Raw genomic sequence first — 20673 nt, forward strand, 5'->3', positions numbered from 1 at the left:
GCTGTTCGGAGCAGCAAGGGGAGGAGGAGGTGCAGGGATGAGAGACAGGATTCTACATCAGCTCTTGGGAGGGAGCAATCACTCCAAAAGTCAAATGGAAAGCAAGAGGGAGATTAGGGAAATTAAAGGCAACAAAAGAGATTGGAAGGGAAAACAGTGGCAAGTGTATGTTCCTTGGCTTTTCAAAAGGCCTCCTTGTGGTCTCTGCTTTAATGTACCAAGGCTCCAACTCTTCTGATGCTATTTAGTGCCCAGCTGAACCAGGACCTCCAGGGTGCAGGCTAATGCTTTTCAGCTTCCCTTTATGTAGAAGCAACTCCTCCTCCCCTGAGGGCTCATAGAGTTTGGTAGCTAGTTTTCAGATTGGCACAGTTAAAGTAATCTTTCTTTAATATCAGGAGTTAGGGACTGTCTCAAGCAGAGCGTTCCAGTGTTAGTTAAGCACAGTAATTAATACCTTAGTACTTAGGTCTTTGCTCTTGAAAAGAAACTTGTCTGCAGTCCCTCTGGCTACAGTTCTGTCTCTCCCTGAAGTAAACAGGAGTCAAGTAATTGGCAGAGTAGATGAAGTAGAACATGTGCTCTGCAGCAGCAATTAGAACTAAAATACTGTAACCTGCCAGAGCTAGTCTTGCTCACATGCTACCTGGCTTAGCAATTAGTAACTTATGTATGTACTTCATTAGATCATGGTCAGAGTAGAGCAGCATTTGCTTCCTGATAGATTGGCTACCACTGCCAAACAGGCTTCAGTGCACTTCTGATGTAGAGGTACAGGCTTACGTGGTACCAAACCAACTCATAACTCAGGAGGGACTGGTGGAATTCCTTCTAAATTAAAGCTGTGCTTTCCAAAGCCATTTGCTTCCTACAAATCTCAATCTCTTGGAGGTAGTATAGCTACCCCTCTCTTAGTGTTATAATGCAGCTTTTCTTTGCCTGTGAGAAAACTTGAATATGCAGCTGTATACAGCTGTCTTTCTGCAGCCAAGATCTGCCATGGTGCCTACAAGGTGTCTGAAGCTGTTTGGGAGTGCTGTGCTCTGGCAATTGCCTGCTGAACACACAGGGGAAAGTAAGTTTTCTGCAGTAGATCTTTTGCTTAGAGCCTGTTGCTATATGTGGACTTGCGAATGGACAAGTTTTTCTGGTGCAATGAACAGCACAATCAACACATCATCTTTTACTGTTTTGGCTCTGTTCAAGTGTAATTGAGCCCAAAATGTTGCCAAGGAAAAACCAACTTGTTTGCTGTGCTTTAAAGCAAATGGGTTCACCTGATTGGGCCAGTTCCAGCACAAGAATAATGGGTTTGTGGGTTTTTTAAAGCATAAAACTAAATGTTGCAATGAACTGCTGCCAGTGACTATCTGGTTCTAAGGTTTATAGCTCGTGCTAGACACTTTATTGATCTGTTCAATAAAAATGCCCTCAGGGTCTTAGGTCCAGTACACTTAATATAAAGCAGGAACAGAGACACAAATCCATTTTTTTCCTGAGATGCCAACTCAAAAGTTTTCAAGAAAAGATCCTCCTCGTAGTTGCTTGTTTGTGGCTCGCTTTCCACAGTGTCAGTGTACCACTGTCACTGTGCTCTGTTTCAAATCTCGGGCTTTTAAGCAAACACTATCAGGAACGCAGATCATCTTCTGGCTATCAGTATTTTTGCTGGAAGCAGATGGTCTTCCATCCAGCCGGTGGGCAGGGAGATGACAGTTGTCTCCCGTGTTTTCTTGTAGCGTCTGAAGGCAGCAGCGTGGGGTGCGTTAGTGTCTCCAACAGCGAAGGGCTGGAGGAGCTGAATGTCCCGCATTCCCGCTGCGGTGGCGGAGCCCGGACGGCCCCGGCAGCGGCACCTGCCCAGCCGCTCCCGCAGGGGCACCGCTCCCTGACACCTCTGGGTGTCACCGCACCGCGCGGGGATGGGCGCGGGGGGGATGGACACGGGTGGGATGAGCGCAGGGGGGAAGGACGCCCGTGGGGATGGACGCGGGGGCGGACGGACGGGGGTGATCCGCGGGGCAGCCCCCGCACCGCCCCCCGCCGCCTTCTCCCCCGCACGTCCGCGCACCGGCGTCGCTGGAAGGTGCCGTGCCCCCCCTGTCCCCGCTGGACACCCATCCCCGCTGGGCACCCATCCCCGCTGGACACCCATCCCCGCTGGGCACCCATCCCCGCTGGGCACCCATCCCCGCTGGACACCCGTCCCCGCTGGACACCCATCCCCGCTGGACACCCACCCTCTGGAGCGCCGGGAGGGCTCGTGCCGTGCCGGGCTCGTGCCGGCAGGTGGCGGCCGCGGGCGCGAGCGGCGCCGTGCGCGGGCGGGCGCGAGGGGAGCGGGAGAGGCTGAGCCTGAGCCCCGGAGCCGCCGGGAACCTGCTCGGGTCCGGCGGGGCTCCGGCATTCCCGGCCCAGGGCGCGCCGCCTCCCATGCGCCGGAGGCCGCGCAGGGTCTCAGCCCTCTCGCCCCCCCTCCCTCCCTCCCACCGAGAGCGCCTCGTCGCGGGGCGCCCGGCCGGGACGCCGGGCACGGAGCGGTGAGGAGAGGCCGGGCGGGGAGCCCCGCGCCAGGTGGGCGGTGGGCGCCGGGCGGGGGCAGCGGGGCGGGGGCGGCGGGGCCGCGCTGAGGGGTCGCGGCCCGCGGGGCTCCGGCGCTGCCCCGGCTGCGGGAGCGCGGTCCGGGCTGACCCGCGGGGCTCCTGCGCCGCGTGTCTGGGCTCTGTAAGTAGCCATTTCAAAGCTGCTCCCCTCGCACGCTCGGCTTCCAGGAGCTGCATCCAGGGGCTCCGCGAGGAGCTGCTGCGCTTCGCCTCGGTGTCCCACCAGAAGCCGTGGCTGCACGTAGTCTGAGCCGAATCCAGCAGTTTGTGCGAGAGAGGGGAAGAAGGGAATAACTCTCCTCGCGAAGAATGCGTGTCGCAATTGTTCTTGCTTTGGGCCAGGTCTTTTGGTCTGTCTGAGCACAGCGTGCAGAGCACGAACCGCGGTTGGCGTTCGGGATCTCTCTTCACGCTTTCCTGCTTCTGGTTTTGTTGCCATCTCTCCTGCGCTTGGATTCCAGCAGCACTCAAGCTGTTTGTGCTCGGTTGTCAGGAGTATATGCTGTAGCAGAGAGTAATCTTGAAATACCTTTTCTTCTCCAGCTACAGTTTACGTTCTTGCAACTGTCAGTGTGTCCACACCTGCGTGTTTTATAGCCCTTGACACACTTGCCATTAGTTCATCCAAATGATTTTTTTCCAGATTCTAGAAATATGAACAGTTTAGAAAGTCTGTCAGCAGTGAGTTCCACTGGTTAATATGTAGAAAAACTATTTCCTTTTGCTTCTTTTTACTGCCTGATATTGTTTGGTTCTTATAAAGTGTGTTATGCTTGTTCTCTGCTCACTATCTTTGTACTATTTCAGAACTGTGTTCTTTCATTATATCCCTACCTCCTTTACTTCAAGGTAAAGAATTCTTAGCTTTTTAGACACTTCTCTTGTATAGAATTTCTTCCATATCTCTTGCCTGTGTCATCTCCTTTCTCTGTATTTTTTATTATTTTATATTTTTTTTAATCGGGGTCAGCAAAACTGAGCTATATTCAAGATTTCAGTACAATGTGTGTTACATAAGGGCATGATGATGTCTGCTGGCAGAAATGACAGATAAGTTGGTGCATCAGTGACATGAATAGCCAACAAAAGTAATAGAAATGTTTGTAACTCACTGTATGGTCACCTGTTATTGAATCAGTGTGGCTTAATTTTTTAATCAGAAACCACTGTCTAAGTCACTGTCTAAGTTGTTAGTAGCTCCATACAATGGTATAATGCCTGAGGGGCTCTTAATATTCTGTCATTCTGCTGTGTGTGTTCTTCCTGTCTTCTGTGGCAAGAGCAAGAACTGAAAATAGCCCAAATCTGCCTGAGTTTAGTCGTGTTTGTAGAACTGCCAGTTCATTCATACCAAGTTAAACTACCAAGCTGTAGTTTGCCAACTCAAACTTCTTTCTGGTGTGAAGTTAGTAGTTACCTACTGGTTGATGTGATTTCCACCCATTCAGTATCATCAGGGGTTCAAAATGAAACTTGATACTGCTGAAATTCATGAGATACCTGTAATTCTTGATGCTTTCTTTGCCATCACCAGGGAATTCCACTTCCAGGGTATGTAGTAGTAGACTAGGAGGAGAGACTGCCTTTCAAGGAGAAAAGTGCTGTAAAATGAGAATTTTTAGCCAAGTTAGAAATGAGAAGTCAGCTGGGGTGGGTTGTACCAGAGAGCCCTTCAAAGTGAGTATGGGTATTGTCATAGCTGTGCTCTGAATGTAACTTGTCAGGTTTTATTTAGGAGCAGGGCTAATCCCAGGTCTTGCTGATGATAAATTTAATCTGAAACAACTCCATTTTAATTGAAGGAGCAATTTTTGATTCCCAGCTAACTCTTAGAAACACTTGCAGGTGTCACATGGTGCAGGATTTTTGTCTTTTCGCACTTCGTGCAGCAGGTTCATTCAGAACTCCAGCAGATTTAATTACAGAAGGTGAACTATGTTGCTTCTAGTCACTGATGAGTTTTATGATCTCAGTGCAAAACCTTTGCTTTTGCTGTAGAACGAACTAACTGTGCTAGGCAAACATGCATTAAACAAAGGCTGAAAACAAAACAAAAATGATCAGAATCGTTTCAAAGACTCAGATTGGCCTCAGCGTGTGTTTCTGTGCAGACAGTGACAACATAGAAGCTGGTTTTCTACATTGTAGTCTCAGTTCTCTGTGATGTGACATCAGCTGTGTGATATTCAGTCTGTTCACAGTGGCAGTTGTGCTGAGAATGGAGCTGAAGTGCCAGTCACACGTTTAGTAGTGATACTTTGGATTTTTATTTTTTTTACTTTGAAACTCAGGTTTATTGAAGTGCAGTCAGCGTAGACACCACTGTGGGCTTTGAGTTGTTCTGTTTGAGAAAAGGGAGGTTTGATGGTTAAGCACTTAAAAACCTAGGGAACTCCAAAGTCAACCATGGATAAGCAATTTTAGCTGTGTCCCCTGGAGTGTTGTGTTATCATAGCAGGCTTCAGGTTTAGGAGGCTGTTGTTTTTTGCAAGTAGGAAAAAAATAAAAGCAGAAAACTTACTGCGTCAGACCAACTTCTAAAAGAGTTTGGACCTTGATAGTAGCACTTCTACTGCTGTTGATAGGCAAAGTAGCTTTTAATTGTGAAATGCTTCCAGTGGCTGTAGTGCTGTCTGGAGAATTCTATGACAAGTCTTGTTCCCTTGAGTAGGCACATATACAGTTGAGTTATTAGTTCTTTTGTTTTCAGAAAGCAGCTTTTCCTGGTATAAATGCAATTTGGAGGGCGACTTGGGTAACTGTAAAGGTAGCTCAGTTATGAATATTTGTGGTTTCAATGTGTGATCAATGGATATGGTTGCATTGCTGATGAACAGTAGGTGAAGTAAGAGTGTTTTGCATTTGAATAGCTTCTTTTTTATTCAGGATAGTACATTACACTAGATTATGTGTATTAGATTTTTAGGGAGAATGCATGGTTTAGTACTTCATTTAGAAGATTAATTAGAGGGATGCTAAGCAGATATAAATGAGATTGATTGACAGAGTGATCTGATGGGCACTGACTTTGCCTCGTATCTTACTCTGTATAAAGGGAGCAGAGCTGAAACCATGTGCTTCACTGTTGCCTGATTACTTTTTTTGTTAATTTCTGTTCTTTGTGTCCGTTGACAATAACAGATTCAAACTCTGTAATTTAAAACAACTCAGTTGTCTCCTCCTGGAATGTTCTGTCCCACCCATTTTTCTCCTGGGGACTTGTGAGTGTCATGTCACACATCAGCTTTGTTCGGCTTCTCCCCGCGGGGTTATGGCATTCCCAGAGATGGGGCAGTGTTCACGATTTTGGTTGCTGTTAAACAGTCAGCACTTGTCAACACCATCCACAGACATCTGTTACATATTTTTGAGATGGTGGTACCGAGTTAAAAGTGGGGCTTCTCCACAGGAACTGTTCTTGCACTCGAAATATGCCAGTGCTGATACGATCTCATTGCGGTCCTTGTGAGAGCAAGTGGCCTCCTGGGCTGGTTGGGGGATATTTGTGGGAGTTGCTGGAATGTGGGCTTCTGTTTTCAGCATTCCCATTGGCCTGCTCTGTGCTGCTGATCAAGGCTGTTGGTGCCTTGCTTTATCTCTGAACTTGTTCCTTTATCTCTGAACAAGGTATGATAATTACAGGATGTTGGTCAACTTAAATTTCCTGAAGACAGTTGCATGCAAGGTGCTTTATGCTAAAAAACCAAAAAAAAGTCACTGGTGCAAAAATATTGATTGTACATGAACAAACCCAGATTATGTAGTATGTGTCTCATAGGTTTATTATTGTATTTCTTCAAATCACAGCTTAAGGTCTTGCTTGTTGGCTATTTCACATCAGTCCTATGCTGCTGCTGCTTGGCATCCCACTTCAGTATTTATTTTGGTCCTGGGTTTGGAATTTCCCTTCACAGGAAGATTCCATGCTCCTTATATGGAAAAATTTATTTTAAAAAAAATTACTTTTTTTCCATCGTTTCTGTAGATTCTTTTCTCAGTAAGTGCACGAGCCACTATCTGTTTTATTTAAAGCTCTGATCTAAGAGCCAGTAGAGGCAAGGAAAAGGTTATCAATAACTTCAGTGTCTTTGGGATGAGGGCACTCCCATGTGATGTGCTCTCGTGATTGCCAAGCATGACCACTGGTTTCAGCCATGGATTTACAGTGTTTGCTTTGATAGCACAAGAGTTAGGAACTTGTTCTTTTAACAGGAGTTATATAGTTGGTTCCTGGAACTGGAGCCTTTGGAAAACTCTCTGGGTACCAAAAAAAGGATGTTTAAATTACAGGACTTGGTAGATAAAATTCAGCCCTTTGCAGAGGAGCTGCTTGTTCCTAACAAGCTTGATCCTTTATTCTCCTTCCTTGAGGACTGCTATAAACTCACAGGTTATACAGAACCATATGTGATTGAGTGTAGAGAGAAATACAGTTGTTCAGAAAACTGCCCTTCTTTAAACTGTTGATTTCACTTTTCTTACTTGTGCTTTTTTTCCTAAACTTAAGTCATTAAAATACTACAATAAATAAAACAGTTCCCTTTTTATTCTTCAGGGGGTAACTTGTGACAAGAGAAGTTCCAGCTTCTGAACTTTTTTTATCTTTGTCTGGGTTGTATTGATCTCTTCTTGTACTGGAATGAATTTAGCTGAGGAACCTGGTGGTGAGCAGGTCCGAATTTGCCTCTGGATGCAGGAGCAGGGCTGATGTGACACCTTGGACCTTGCCTGGCCAAGAGGTGGGGCAGGGTCTGTCCTTTGTGGCTGCATGGCCTGGTGAGATAAGAGAACAGGAGAAGGCTGCCCAAAGTTTGCTGTGAGGCTGAGGATACTGTCTGTGGTGCTCATAGGAGCAGTGTGGTTTCCTGCGTGTTGCCTTCTACGTGAGTCATGATATCCAAGTGGGAATGTGTTTTCTTTGCCCTCGTTTTGGGAGAAGGATGGATAAAGAAGCCCTTTTTTAAAACCCTTCTCCACGAAACTTGCTTCTTGGTGAAAAACATCTGTTGTGCTTGGCCTTGCTGGATCAGCACTTGGATATCTGTGAGTATGGATACTGCTCCCCCAGGAGGGAAACGTCACTTGGATACTTGAATATCGTATGACTAAAATCTGCAATCCTGAATCGAGCAGATTCCCCTGACACTCTGTTTGGATTAGCTGGAGAGAAGTGCATGGAAGGACAAACTTATCTCTAAATGGCAAATTCAGCAAAACTATTGACACTAATCTGAGAGTAAATGTTGACTTGGAAGGTTTTCAGGTGTCCTGGATTATTTTTTTTTCCACAGTAAAGATGACTGTTGTGGTCCTGACTCAGTAACATCAGACTATTTGTTAGTTGTATATTATACTTGCATTTTTGTTTGGTTATTTTTATCTAAAACATGTAGTTTCTACGAAAGTAAAAAGAAGAAATATTTTTGCTTATCAGATTGGCAGAGAGAAGCAAGAGCCTGTCCAATCCCACCCTGCATAATTGCAATAAAATGACATCCCATGACAGAAACTGCCCAAAAGGGTGATAAATTACATGGAATGGATGCAATTACTTAATCTGGCAGAAATGAAAGCTCTGTCTCATTTTCTTGTAGTTCTGTGGAGCTGCATTCACTGGGGAAGTGAGTGTGGAATAGTGGGGAAACTTCCTTGCAGATTTTCAGGGTCTGTATGTGGAATTTAAGCACTTAACTAAACCAGCATAAGAATAAGGATTTAAAATTGTGGGTTAACCATTAACTGTTAGTATTGTTCAGCTTGGATGGCCCAGGAAATACTGTTCATGTGTTGAAACACAGGGGTTAAGGCAGGATGTCAGTTTTGATCTTTTTGTAGTGATAAGAAGCCATTAAAAATGTAATTTCTTATATTCCTTTACTTCTTCAGACATTGCTTGTGTCTGTTAATACATACTGCACACCAAAAAGACCGTCTCTTTTTTAATTTCTTTCTTTCTTTCCTCCCCCCCAGTTCAGGGATTTGCTCACATTGAGGTGATTGGAGTACTTTTGTTGCTTCCCATAGGAATGTTTACAGTTTTGCAGATCAGGTTCAGATTTATTACTTAGGCACTGACAATGCTGCTGTAATTCAGTGGTTTTCTTAAAGCTGTGGCTTCTGCCTGTGTTTGTTGCTGGCCATATTCATCACACCAGGACTGAATGCAGGGTCTTAGTTTCTGAGCATGTTTAAAATTTAAATAATAATAATGAACAGTTGTTTTGAACAAGACAAAAATCCCAATGCAGTTTTGAATCGTGAGGGTAAGAAAGGGCTAAAATGTCTTTGCTGCTTTCTTACTGTTAAAATTGAACAGAAACTGTCATATTCTGAACTGACTTCTTTTGAACCACACTGCTTGTGATTTGACTGGGATTGTTTCTACTGCTTTGAAATGGGAGAGGGGGAGAAACTGTGTCCAAATGTATCTTGCTGGAACTTGAGGGTTAAGGAAGGTGGGGTTTGTTTCTGCTTTTTGTTTTGCTGTTTTCTTAAAGTTATGTTAGAAGGGCTTTTCAAAATTCCTGTTTACTCAGGCCATAGAGATATTATGTTTAACCAGGAAGCACAGTGTGAAGCAGTGCCCAAAGAGGGATTACATTCAAGTTGCATTCCTTTCAGCAAGTCTTCACCTATCTCCTACAGTGAGTACTCAAGTAGAAGATTACAAGTCCCTATATAAGACTTTAAGCACAACAGCAGTAGACTCATATTTAACGAAAACAAAACCAACATACAAACTGGGTCACTTTTTCTCTTAAAGATCACTCAATCACCTTTGGCATTGGGACTGTTTAAAGCAGCAGCTGAAGTCCACAGTGTTGGAGCAGCTGCTCTTTGCCAGCATTTTTGTAAAAGGCCGTTCTTGTTGTCTTGCAAATTCAAGAAGTCTCTCCTTCACACCCTAAGTCCCCATTTTTCAGTCTGTAGACTGAATATCAGCAGGGATATTTTGCCTGGAGCATTAAGTGATGTCAGGTGAAGGTCACTGTGCTGTAATAACCTGCCCTCAGGCACAAATAAGTTCAGGCTCCGCTGCCAAGAGGTGACCTTTGATTTCTTGTTACCCGATGCAATTCACTTTGCTTGATGGTGGCAGAGATTTCTGGACTGTGGATGACTTTGATAAACCGAATTAGATTTGGCTTTTATTGTGGTCAGAAAAGTGAAAGGTGAGAGTGGGCTTCCTTGTGACTTGCAGGGCTGCCAACTCTGAAACTGCCACTACTAATTACAGTTTCTAAGCTACATCTGATCAACAGAGATAGTGAGCGAAGATGCTTATGTATTGAAACATTTGTTATACATAGGCAGAAAATAATAGTTTAATCTGACATCATCAGAGATTTCAGCTACAGCCAAAAGGCTGTATGTGCTGTCAGCAGGTGACATGGTGACTGTGACATGGTAGTCACACTTTCCTGCTCTTGGGATCCTCCTAATCCAGGTTGAGCTGGGAGGTGCAGGGGTCCCACAAAACTAAATTTAATAATTTTGCTGTGTTGCAAGAATATTGTGGCAACCTTATTCTGAATAAAGTAGTGTATGGCTAAATGGGGAGGCAGGATACACTCACCTCTTTACTGTGCTGTGACTGACTGCACTGCTGGTTCCCACTGTTTTGTTAAAAGGGATTTCCATTAACCTACCTTTCTTTGTAAGCCCATGCAGGAATTATAGAGAAGTATGGCATTTCTTAGTGGTTTTTCTCTTCAACCAATCTGGTTTTTGCAGATATGGGAGTGGGTACTTGTGTGCATCAGTTCCAGTGAATGACTTTTCAAGTAGCAAAGTCGATTCAGTTCTTTCAAAGTCAGATTGTACAGTCATGTCTTATTCCTACTGTCAAGCAAACCTCTCTTGAAAGCAGTAGTGAATTTACTTTCAGGCTGAGAAAAACTCAAGACTAGAACCTGATCTGGCAAGGATGACTGGAAGTTGAAAAGGAGTCTTCCTGACTCCTCAGTTTAGTTTTTTGCATAATTCTGTTATCAAGGATGACAAGGGCTGATGATGGTTCTGCAAGGTTCATATCTTTTATCTGTCAACCATAGACTCGTTCTTCACAGGCCACTGGATGGCATCTGCCAAACTGTGCATTTCCTAATAGGGAGATTTTAATCTGCAGCAGATGAAATGTTTCAGCTTTGCTGCTCAGTGATTGATGGCCTGAGATTCCTTGAATGTATGATTATCTTGATGTTTTTGTGTCAAGGACTGATATCTCCTGTAGGAGTGTAACAGTTTATGCAGTTTACATTAAATGGACTGAAATACTGACTGTCATCTAGACCACCAGAGCACATGAGGCATAGCAGCAAGATTGGTAGGATGTCTAAAATCCCTTTCAAGCTGACAGGATAAGAATAAACAGCTCCCACGCCCCACCCTTAAAGGATCTTGCAGTTTGGTTTTAAAATGCAGGAGGCTGAAGGATTCACCACATGGAGTTATGATTCATACAAGCATTAGGGGATTTCTGAAACCTGAACCAAATAAGGGCTTCAGGAAAATTACATTCAGTGGCATCAGTCTCGGGGTAGAATTGAGAATGTAAATTGTTTCTGAACATAGGGATTTGACATTTCTTCTGCTGTCACTAGTCATGCTGAATCTTAATTTCTCTTTCTTGAAAAGACTCAGTGATGGTGTTGTTTGTCATCCTTACTAATAAAGCTGAGTACCAGCATTTTCCCTTTTATCCCCATTAACATTTTCTTCCCCCAGAGAAGAGATGCACCTCTGCAAATGTACCCCTTTAAGTGGTAAAGGTTTAGCAGCACAGTTGGCATCTGATGCTGCTATCTTGGTTGCCAGTTCAGTTTTGGAAGATTTGTAAGAATCTATATATATCAAACCCAGTGGATAAACATATTGAATGTCTGTGTTGTTGTGCTGATGCCCTCATCTAAATTTTATTGTGGGTGAAAGCTAAATAGAACTCCATGAAACAGTTCTTTGGGATGTTCTCTGAGTTATCCTGTATTTATTTGCATGCAGAACTTAATATTTGCAAAAGATGTTCAAGGCAACTTAACTGCCATTCTTCCAGAGATCCACTGATGGTTGATTTCTTCATGTTGGTTTTAAGTCCTCTGGTATTCTGTTTCAAAATTAATGAAAAAAATTCTTAATTTCACAGTGCTCTTGAAAGACCTCTCATTAGACCTATTATTCATCATTATGTAGGAACATAAAAGAAAACAATAAATCTTCAAATTCCATTGTTGCATTTCCGTACCAGTATGTGGAGAGCCTCACATCAGAGAGGGTTTTAATGAGAAATAAATTAGAGTCTCATCATTCTTGTAGTATTATTTAATAACAGAGTAATTTGAACAGTCTTTTGTAACTAGTCCATTTCAAGATGTTTCAGGAGCCCAGACTCTGAACTCCACAATGTGAGATGCTTAAGCTACATGATGAACTGGTTTTCTGTCTGTGACCTAGCAGTTGTTTTCTGATCTGCTTCTTAAAAATAAAGCACCCAAGTCTGCTATTAGGTATATGAATTTTCCCTCAGAGTGGATGTGAGCAGTTAATTTGTTATGTTTTACCCAGCAAAGGCACGTTCAGGATTTTTCTGAATGCTATAGTAGCTCAGCACTATTTGTTTCGGACAAAATGTCACTTATTTTTTGGTGGTCCCTAAAATATATTCCCACAGGGGTACCTGAGAAGTTCCACTAGCCAGTTGAAGCCTTATATTGCTCTCATGTACTGCAACTATTTAGCAAGTCTTTAGTGTCCAAATTCTCCCAAAGATTCCAGACTTGCTGTTGATGAAATCTGTGAACCCTTAAGAAGAGGGCACAGCTCTGCCCCTCCCTGCCTGGGGCAGTGCAGCACCTTCAGGTCATTGCCCAGCTCCTTCACGACAGCTGGGTTGCACCAATACCTGAGCAGTTTAAGTAAAGCCCAATCCACGTGAGAATTGCATGATGGAAAAAAGAAATCTCTTCTTTTTGCCAAAATAAAGCAGTTTGCTGCCTGCAGGAGAGGGCTGAAGGGAAGAGGACTTTCATCATATTACGAAAGCCCTGGTCACTTTTTTTGGACATTTGTCAGGGCAAACTGTGCATCAGTAGACAGTTGTGGTGGTTTCCCTTCCAGCTATGGCAGTATTGAAATGTATGTTAAAACACTTGTCCTTGAAAGCTTGTGTAGAGAAGGATTTGATGAGTTATTTTGGGATGTGTGCCCACAATAATCTCCATTAGAGAAGGTACAGGAGCCAGTGTCTGCAGAGCAGCACTGCACTGAATCACTGTGGGATTTGGACTACCAAGACCTTCTTCCTTTGCTGTCAGAACTCAAGGAGAAGCAGACACTTGTTTGTTTGTGGCCTGGCATGTCCATTTATGAAATGTGTTTTGTTTGAAAGTAGATGGAGTAATAAATTGACACTGAATTGCCTTGCTTTTACCTGTACTAACAAATAGGGTTGCTTTGTTTCCCCCTCCCCCAATCATTCTTCTGTGTCAAGGTCCCATTCAGGTCTTGAGGGAATGCCAACCTTCCTTTAGAATGCCTAACCCAAAGCAGAGAGCTACAAAACAGGCAGAGAAATCTCTGAAGTTCCCCAGAAATGATTTTTATCCCTTTTATAGTTCAATACAAAAAGAATAATGCTACAGAGGCCCTTGGAGTCACTGGAGCTGAAGTTTGAAATCGAATCCCAAGGATCTTAATGCTAATTTCAATAGATGCCTGTGTGGTATTTATAGACACATGTTCCAGTTAGTAGGGTTTGAGTTTTAGAAAATGAAGCATCTCTGGCAACAGTGGATAGGAATAGCTACCCAGAGGAGAACTATTTAGTCAGTCTTTGCAAGTCTTGTTCTCTCTGGTAACTGGAAGATCAACAGCGATCTCTTCCAAGGACTGAGAAGGCTTCCATTAGAGGTTGGCTAACAAGTTTGAAAAGTGGCTTGGTTTGACTTTTGGAGTGTCCTTTAGCACTGGTCTGCTCTGGATAACGTGGGAGTATTCCCAGAAATCATTGTTATTTGGAGGTATTACTTATGCGGGGAGATGATTCCCACTGCTACTCCAAGGAAAATATTTTGTTTCTCAATAAGCAAGTGAAGATTTCAAGTCTCCATCACATACTCTCCTCCCTACTGTGTCCTGACACTGGCACCTCAGGGCAAGCAGAACAGAAGGAACTTTGTGGAAGCTGATATTTTGAGATTGCATCTGTTCAGGTGCTTGACATGGACACCAATTTTTTTTTTTTTAATTTTTCTGTGAGGACTGTGGAGATTTAAGCATTCTGCTGTTTAATTTCTACCTTAGAAAATCGCAGCTATGAAGTCCAGGATTTTTGTATTGTTGAAAATGTTTCTGCGGGTTCACAGAGCACTTGCTGTCTCTTTATATTGTCCTGTTAGTTTGAATCAGCTCTAATTTAGAGAAAGGGCAGTTTCACATGAGTTTTTCTATTTGTGTTGGTGCTATGCAGTAGGCTAATGACACACACATCTATTTACCAGTAAATGAAATATATCTTCCAAAGGGTGTGTTATCAACAGGATCACTTGATTTTCACCTATGGATGCTGTTAAATGTTGCCTAATACTCAGTCCAAAAAAATCATTCTCTGAAGCAGAGCCTCCTATATTTTGCTCCTTTTTTTTACTCTGTGGAGGATATTGATGCTTAGGCAGGTAAACAGTTTTAAAAAAATGAAATAAAAAAAAAAAAGACTTGTGTTCTGCCAGACAGACATTCTGCTGAAGCAGACAGCTGAAAAATAATGTTTCCTCTTTGCAAAAGGAAGGTATCTCCTAACTTCACAATAATTATGATTTTTACATAATGAGAGGGGTGTCTCCCATCTGCATTACTAAGAAATAGCTGATTATACTGCTGAAATATGTTGTGTTTTACTTTCCTCGTACATGTGCCTTCAATTAGCTTTGCTGAAATATTTGTTTTCTCTGACCTTTCCAAACAGGGTGTGTTATAACTCCCTGAGTGAGGCTGGTGGGTCCTCAGTTTGCATGCAAAGGACAGTAGGTCCTCAGAACCACCATCTGCCTCTTGGTGTGAACTCCACTTAAATGCTGTTGGGAGCCTGAGCTTTGAAGACACAGACTAAGAAAGATTGAAAGTTAGAAGCTTTTCTTTGATTTCAGAGAGATATTTTGTGTCCTGGAAACAGCATCCATTTATCAAGTCATGAAAGGAGCATAAGAAAAACTCATTTTCTTTGACATATTTACAGGTAAAGAAATTAGTATGGCTAAAAGAGGCTCTCAGAAATGTTTGTTATTCCTAGTCGTTCTGAAATGCAGTTATATGCTTTGCTGTATCAATATTGTTGAGACTTTTACTAAATAAATAGACTTGCAGGCTGACATTTCATACATAATCCTTCTCTCAAGGAAGTGTTTCCATCCAGGGCATTCGAACTCCCAGTCACAGCAGACACTTTAGAATGCCTCACTCACAAAACCTGAGTTTCCACCCATTGCAGTGGGTGTCAAAGCAGTGTATGAACCAAATCCAAAACCACCACTCTAGCTACTTACACTTGGTAGAAAATACTTAAAACAGTACCTTGTCAAAAACAGATTTGTGCTGTTACTGGTCATTTTGTAAGCAACACTGCAGTTGTTTAATAGTAGCAGAGTTCACACAGGTTTGTTTCTCTTGCTTGTCATAACAATGAAGGATTCACCTGTATTTTGTGCTTATAGAGATGTCATGTATTTCCACCTGACTTTTTAGGCTGTTAAACATTCTTTTATTTGTATTTTTCCATACCAGTAATCAGATTAATGTTGATCAGGGTTATGGAAAGGTTAAGAAAGATTGTTTAATGAAAAGGATCTTTAACATGTCATTTCTCCCTCCCTCTTACATGTGCAGTATCTTCTACATCCTTGGTTTGGGAGACTGTAGAAAAAATGTTCTTCTCAAGGAAAAAAATATGGAAATATATGGAATGTGTCTTGTTAGAAGAGGTCATGGTTTCCAATATGTAGAGCTGTGATAAGCAGCATTTTTCATGGCTTTCAAATGCTGAAACTGCTCGAAGTTTTCAATTCTCTGGGCTGGTTAAGTGTGGAACAGGCAGCTCTTAAAGGCTGTACTGGTGTACAGTACTGGCTGAGTACTGGTGGGTCTGTGAGCAAAGGGGGTTTGCAGCCACATTTACATGACACATGTAGAATATCCCAGTTGAACACTGAGCAAGGTCTTCCATATGGGAACAGAGCTCCTCAGGCCCTCCCACACTTGTCTTATGTACAGTCTTCCCAGTTTGTTCTGCACTAGGGATGCAGAACAGCTGTGGCAAGAGTTGGAATTCCTTAAATCAGTGAATGGTGACAAGCTGCTGGCAAGATTCCTATAGGAGTCTCTTCTGAGAGAGGAGGGAAGGGAAAAAACCAACAACCCTGTGGCTTGGCTACCTTAGCTTTGGTAGTTGTGTGATGGGCTTCCTTTAATACACCTGCAGGTACACGAGTGCATTTTTTGTATCCATCCCCTGAGCAGTAAAAACTTTCATAAAATAGAATACTAAATACATACTGCAGCCAGTTGGTCTATTAAAGGTGTTCCCTAGTTTCGTTTTATTTGCCTACAAAGGCTTTTGAAGAGTTGAGGGATCTTCTCAATAAAATGTAGTATCTGGCTTTATAACTTTGTAGAAAATTGTGGAAAACATTACCCTGACTTTAGGCTGTCCTTAGAAAATAACACAGTAAAGTCAGGGAAAGGTCAATGACCTAATTAAGCTCTGCAGGTCTCTAATTTGGAGCTTAATAATGTTTTCTAAATTGTTTTCTGTAGAAGAGAACATAGATTCAACAACTGAAAAATGCACTTTGAGTTGTGATTTCTCAACAAAACACTGTTCAGTTAGGAATGAGGTTGTCTATCTACAGTGTCATCATAAGAAATCCTAGAGATTGTAGTTGCTAAGCACAGTTTTAAAACTAATGCCAGGGATTTGGCCAAGATTGCACAGCCTATCACATTGAAATCTTGAAATGAACTTAAGATAGGTTTGCAATAGTTTCCACACAGTTACATCCCGAAAATCTCTCTGTCAATCTGGAGAGTTGTATGATCTCATTTTTGTGATTAATTTTATCTTTTACATAATTGTCCTCTGCCTGGGAACTTGAAATGCAGTTAAGCTTTTGTGAGAATTAGCTAATACTTTCAAAAGGTGAAAGAGGGGACAAAAGCAGAGTAAAAATGGCAATTTTGGTGCTGCCTGAATCTTGAGAATGTATCTTTCTTTTGGATTATTATTTCAAAGAAGTAAAAAAGAACAGTTAATTCAGTTTTTCTGACACTCAATTTGATTTTGTGTTTGCTGAACTTTTGATAAAACTGATCTTCACCTAAATTACCCTTTCAGAATTTGGTCATTGTAAATCATATCAGAATTACCAGTCAATTAAACACTGCTATTCCACCATACCTTCTTTGCAGTTGAGCTGGATGTCAATGAGCTAACTATATGTCATTATTCATACCACAACAATATACTTTATTTAATTATCAAACCTATTTCTATGGTGTTAAATCCATATTTAAGCTAATTATTAAATTTAAGACTTCTTTAGTATTATATCAGACTCGTTATTGTAATACTTTCACTTTTATGATATATTTATTGCTAGTGCACATTCAGCAAATATATAACCAGCGTTGTGAACAAAGAAAAATTAAAGAAACAAATCCTACTAGTCATATGTTGTGTGACTGCAGCTCATGACCTATAAGCAAGCAGTTCTTGCTTCTCCCCTTTACTTACAAGATTAATGTCACAACCCTTGTTGGATCCTTAATTAAATTATATGTTCTTCAACAAGGACCGAAGCAGAGCTGTTTGAGTTGTGGCACCCTCCAGCGTAGCAATACTTTTAAAAGCCAAAATTTGCATTTTGTGAATGGATATTTTGGGAAATTTGGTGTACGATCACTGTTGCATTTCACCAACTTTGTCTCCTAGATTTTCAGAGGATGATTAAATGTTATGGAATTGGATGCCAGATAAGCAGGTAACACGGTTTTACCACTGACCCTTTGCTGAATTAAGCTCTAGGAACTGGACCAGAATTTCAAGACTGCACCAGGATGGACCCAAACCTCACAGTTATTGTTTTATTTGGGGTCTTTGGCGCTCCTGTGTGGGAGCAGAGCTTTGCAGAGGTGGTGGCACCTTGGCCCAGATCAGCAGGGGGTGAGGGGTGGCCCCGAGGTCCCAGGGAGTGTCTCCCCCGCCCCAAGAGCGGTGAGTCACAGCAGGTGAGTCACCGCCCGGGATGCCAAAGGGGATGGCTCCACAGGCTGCTTGGAGAGCCAGTTAGTTGCATTTGTGAATGTGAGAGGCTTGGTCATCGCTCTGTGTATATCCTGGAGGACAATTACTGCACCATGTGTGTTTCAGGCAAAGGAACGAAAACTTCTGGAGCTCGGTCAAGCTTAGATTGGAGACAGGCACTGAGCCTTCTTGGCCTGCAGTAGTTCTGGACACACCCAGAAGGAGAACTTGAAAGTTTTCAAAGCGTTTAAAATGAAACAGAAAGGCACCTTCAGGGTTAGGTGGGGTAACTTGCAATTTCTGGTTTAATAAAAGGCATCAGAACTTTTCATCAGATACAGTGCTAGATTTCCCTGTTATGCACCTTCCAGAGACAAGTGTATGTTTTACTGTAGTTACTGAACATTTGAAGAGATTAGAACTCTGGTGGTAGGTGTCAACAGCTGCAGTTCAAGCTGCTGGATGTGTGCACAAATTATGTAGCCAGATAAACCTGGTGCACTGCGAGTGCTTTATCAAAGTCTTGTGAATGTAATGAATTTTGGATGCAATCCAGAGGACCTGCACTGAACATGATTTAATAGATGTGAATAACTAAACTAACAGATACACTATACCAACATACTAGGCAACAAACTCAAAGGCAGTCTTAAAGGGTGTCATATTTTTTAAAAAATATTTCTAAATATTCTTTATTTATTATTTTTCTCCCCACTAAATACTACAAAAAGAGAGCTTTTCACATCAGTGATATAAGTTAACAAGGTAAAATAGTCTAAAAGCTCAGAACACTTTAAACTTGGTTGAATTAGTGTATGTTTGTAACATGGTGTATCTCACATCCTTGTTGTGAGTTAAAATAGAGGGTCTCAGATTGTTTAAGTAGGTACTGTAGACATTCAGGCTAAGAAATTTCTGTTATAGTCAATACCCAGATGTATATGGATATATGTGAGTTGACAGGACTTACAAGGTTGATGCTAAAATGACGTTGGAATTTGTGGAAGTGAAATACCGTCCACTCACAACACACAAAGGGTACAGTCACATGAAAACCTGCGTGAGGAGTCCTGTGATAATTAAGAGTTTGGGGTGACTAATTCATGGGCTTTCTGCAAAATTTCAAACCTCTTTGTTTGAAGACGTTTCTTGAAGATAATTAGAGAAAGGGTGAAATGTTACCATTGGCTTCCCAGAAGACTTTCTTCCTCTTTTCATAACTTTCATAACAGTGGTGGTTTGTGGTGCCTTTCCAGCTAATTCTGTGTATTGCATCATTTACCTCTTTGAGAAATCTCTTTTTGTCCATGTCAGCAAATTTCTGAGATTGCCTATGAGCCTACTAGGTTATTTTTTGGGGTTACTGTCGTTGTCCATCTCTGCCTCTTTTTAAAATCCGCATTACTAATTAGTATTTTTATTTTCTAAGGTCACCTAGACATTTATCTGAGCCCTGCTGACAAAGGGCTGCAGTGTGTGACTGCAAGTGGGAACTCTGTGAGAAGGGGGAGGAGACTTTAAGCAGGGTCCTTTTGTTCATCTCATTTTCTGTGACCTGATGCACGTTCTGTTATATGCAGTGAAACACCTCTCCCTTTGATTGTCACACCATGGTTGTTTTGGAGGGAAGGTTTGAATTCTTTCTCATCCTGTGTGGTGGGTTGGTTGGTTTCTTTGATTGGGTTTTCTGGGGAGTGTGTGGTTTTGTGTTTTGAGGTTCTTTTCCCCCTACCCAATTTCACAGATTTTTTTCATCCACTTGGAGATGAAATAGGGAAGACTGCTGAAATGTGAAATATTTTAGTGCAGTGGAGAAGGTCTTGCTAACTCTGTGAAGTACAAGAGTGTGGGTTGTTCCAGCTGAGAAATCCATATCTCTCCTGCTGTTAGTAGGGTTACTAGAAAGTCTTTTGCTAGATGGTTCTGTAATGCTTTCAGCCCCTTGTGGGAAGGTGATTTGACTTTCACATTCCAAGACCTTCTGCAGTAACTAACACAAGGACACCTCATCAGGCTTCTAGAAATTTCCCTGCCAAATCCATGTTATTCAGTCCCAGTGTTAACTGTGTGTTCGTTTTGCCCTGGATCTTCTGAAGGGAAAACAACTGTCAGGTTTGCACATTTTCATATCAAAGACACCACTGCCAAAATGACATTCCTTTCAATAGGCTGAAAGCACCTAAACACTTAGATAATTTTGAAAACAAGCTCTTAAGTCACTTAAATATTTAGCAGTTTTTACACCCTGTACTTCAAATTATCCTTCAAAAGAAACGCATCTATGAGTTGCAGTAAGAAGTGCTTGGAAAAGGGCACTGAAATATAGTTGAAAGTTGAGTTTGTAATGCAGCCTGCCATTGACAATGAAGAAAGAGATGAGCTGAAAAAATTGAAAACATATCCATGGACTTTAAGTATTCTTTTTAAGAACAATCTCCAGAGGGACGCTGGAGGTCCCTCTCCTGCTTGTTTGCAAAACCAGATCTATCATAGCATCTTTTCTGCTTTTCAAATGAAGTGCAATTTGCAAAGGGAATTAAGGGAGTGCAGGTTGCTTTTCCTGTGTGTTTGTATCCTGTAGCAGTGTCCTGCTGAGATTCCCTCCACACAAGGATATTGGATAAATAGCTCATTGTGGAGTGAAAAATACTAAGGAGAACACATCTGGAAAAAACTCAAGCTGATAAGAACTTGAAGCCCTGTTGGTTACAATCTATGTTACAGGCAGAGCCTCCATTTCCAATAAGTGATATAAAAGACTATTGCATCAATATGCCTGGT

At 42.2% G+C, this 20673-nt stretch overlaps 1 protein-coding gene across 1 annotated transcript in view; it reads left to right on the forward strand.

Moving 5' to 3' along the window:
- Positions 1–2301: 2301 nt before the first annotated feature.
- THSD4 (thrombospondin type 1 domain containing 4) overlaps positions 2302–20673 on the forward strand; it is a 279492-nt gene continuing 261120 nt past the window's right edge. The window contains exon 1 of the mRNA XM_064668708.1: positions 2302–2574. The gene's annotated coding sequence lies outside the window, so the exon portion shown is untranslated. The remainder of the gene's footprint in view (positions 2575–20673) is intronic.

Source organism: Pseudopipra pipra, chromosome 12 (genome assembly GCF_036250125.1).
Source record: "Pseudopipra pipra isolate bDixPip1 chromosome 12, bDixPip1.hap1, whole genome shotgun sequence".
Lineage (NCBI taxonomy): Eukaryota > Metazoa > Chordata > Aves > Passeriformes > Pipridae > Pseudopipra > Pseudopipra pipra.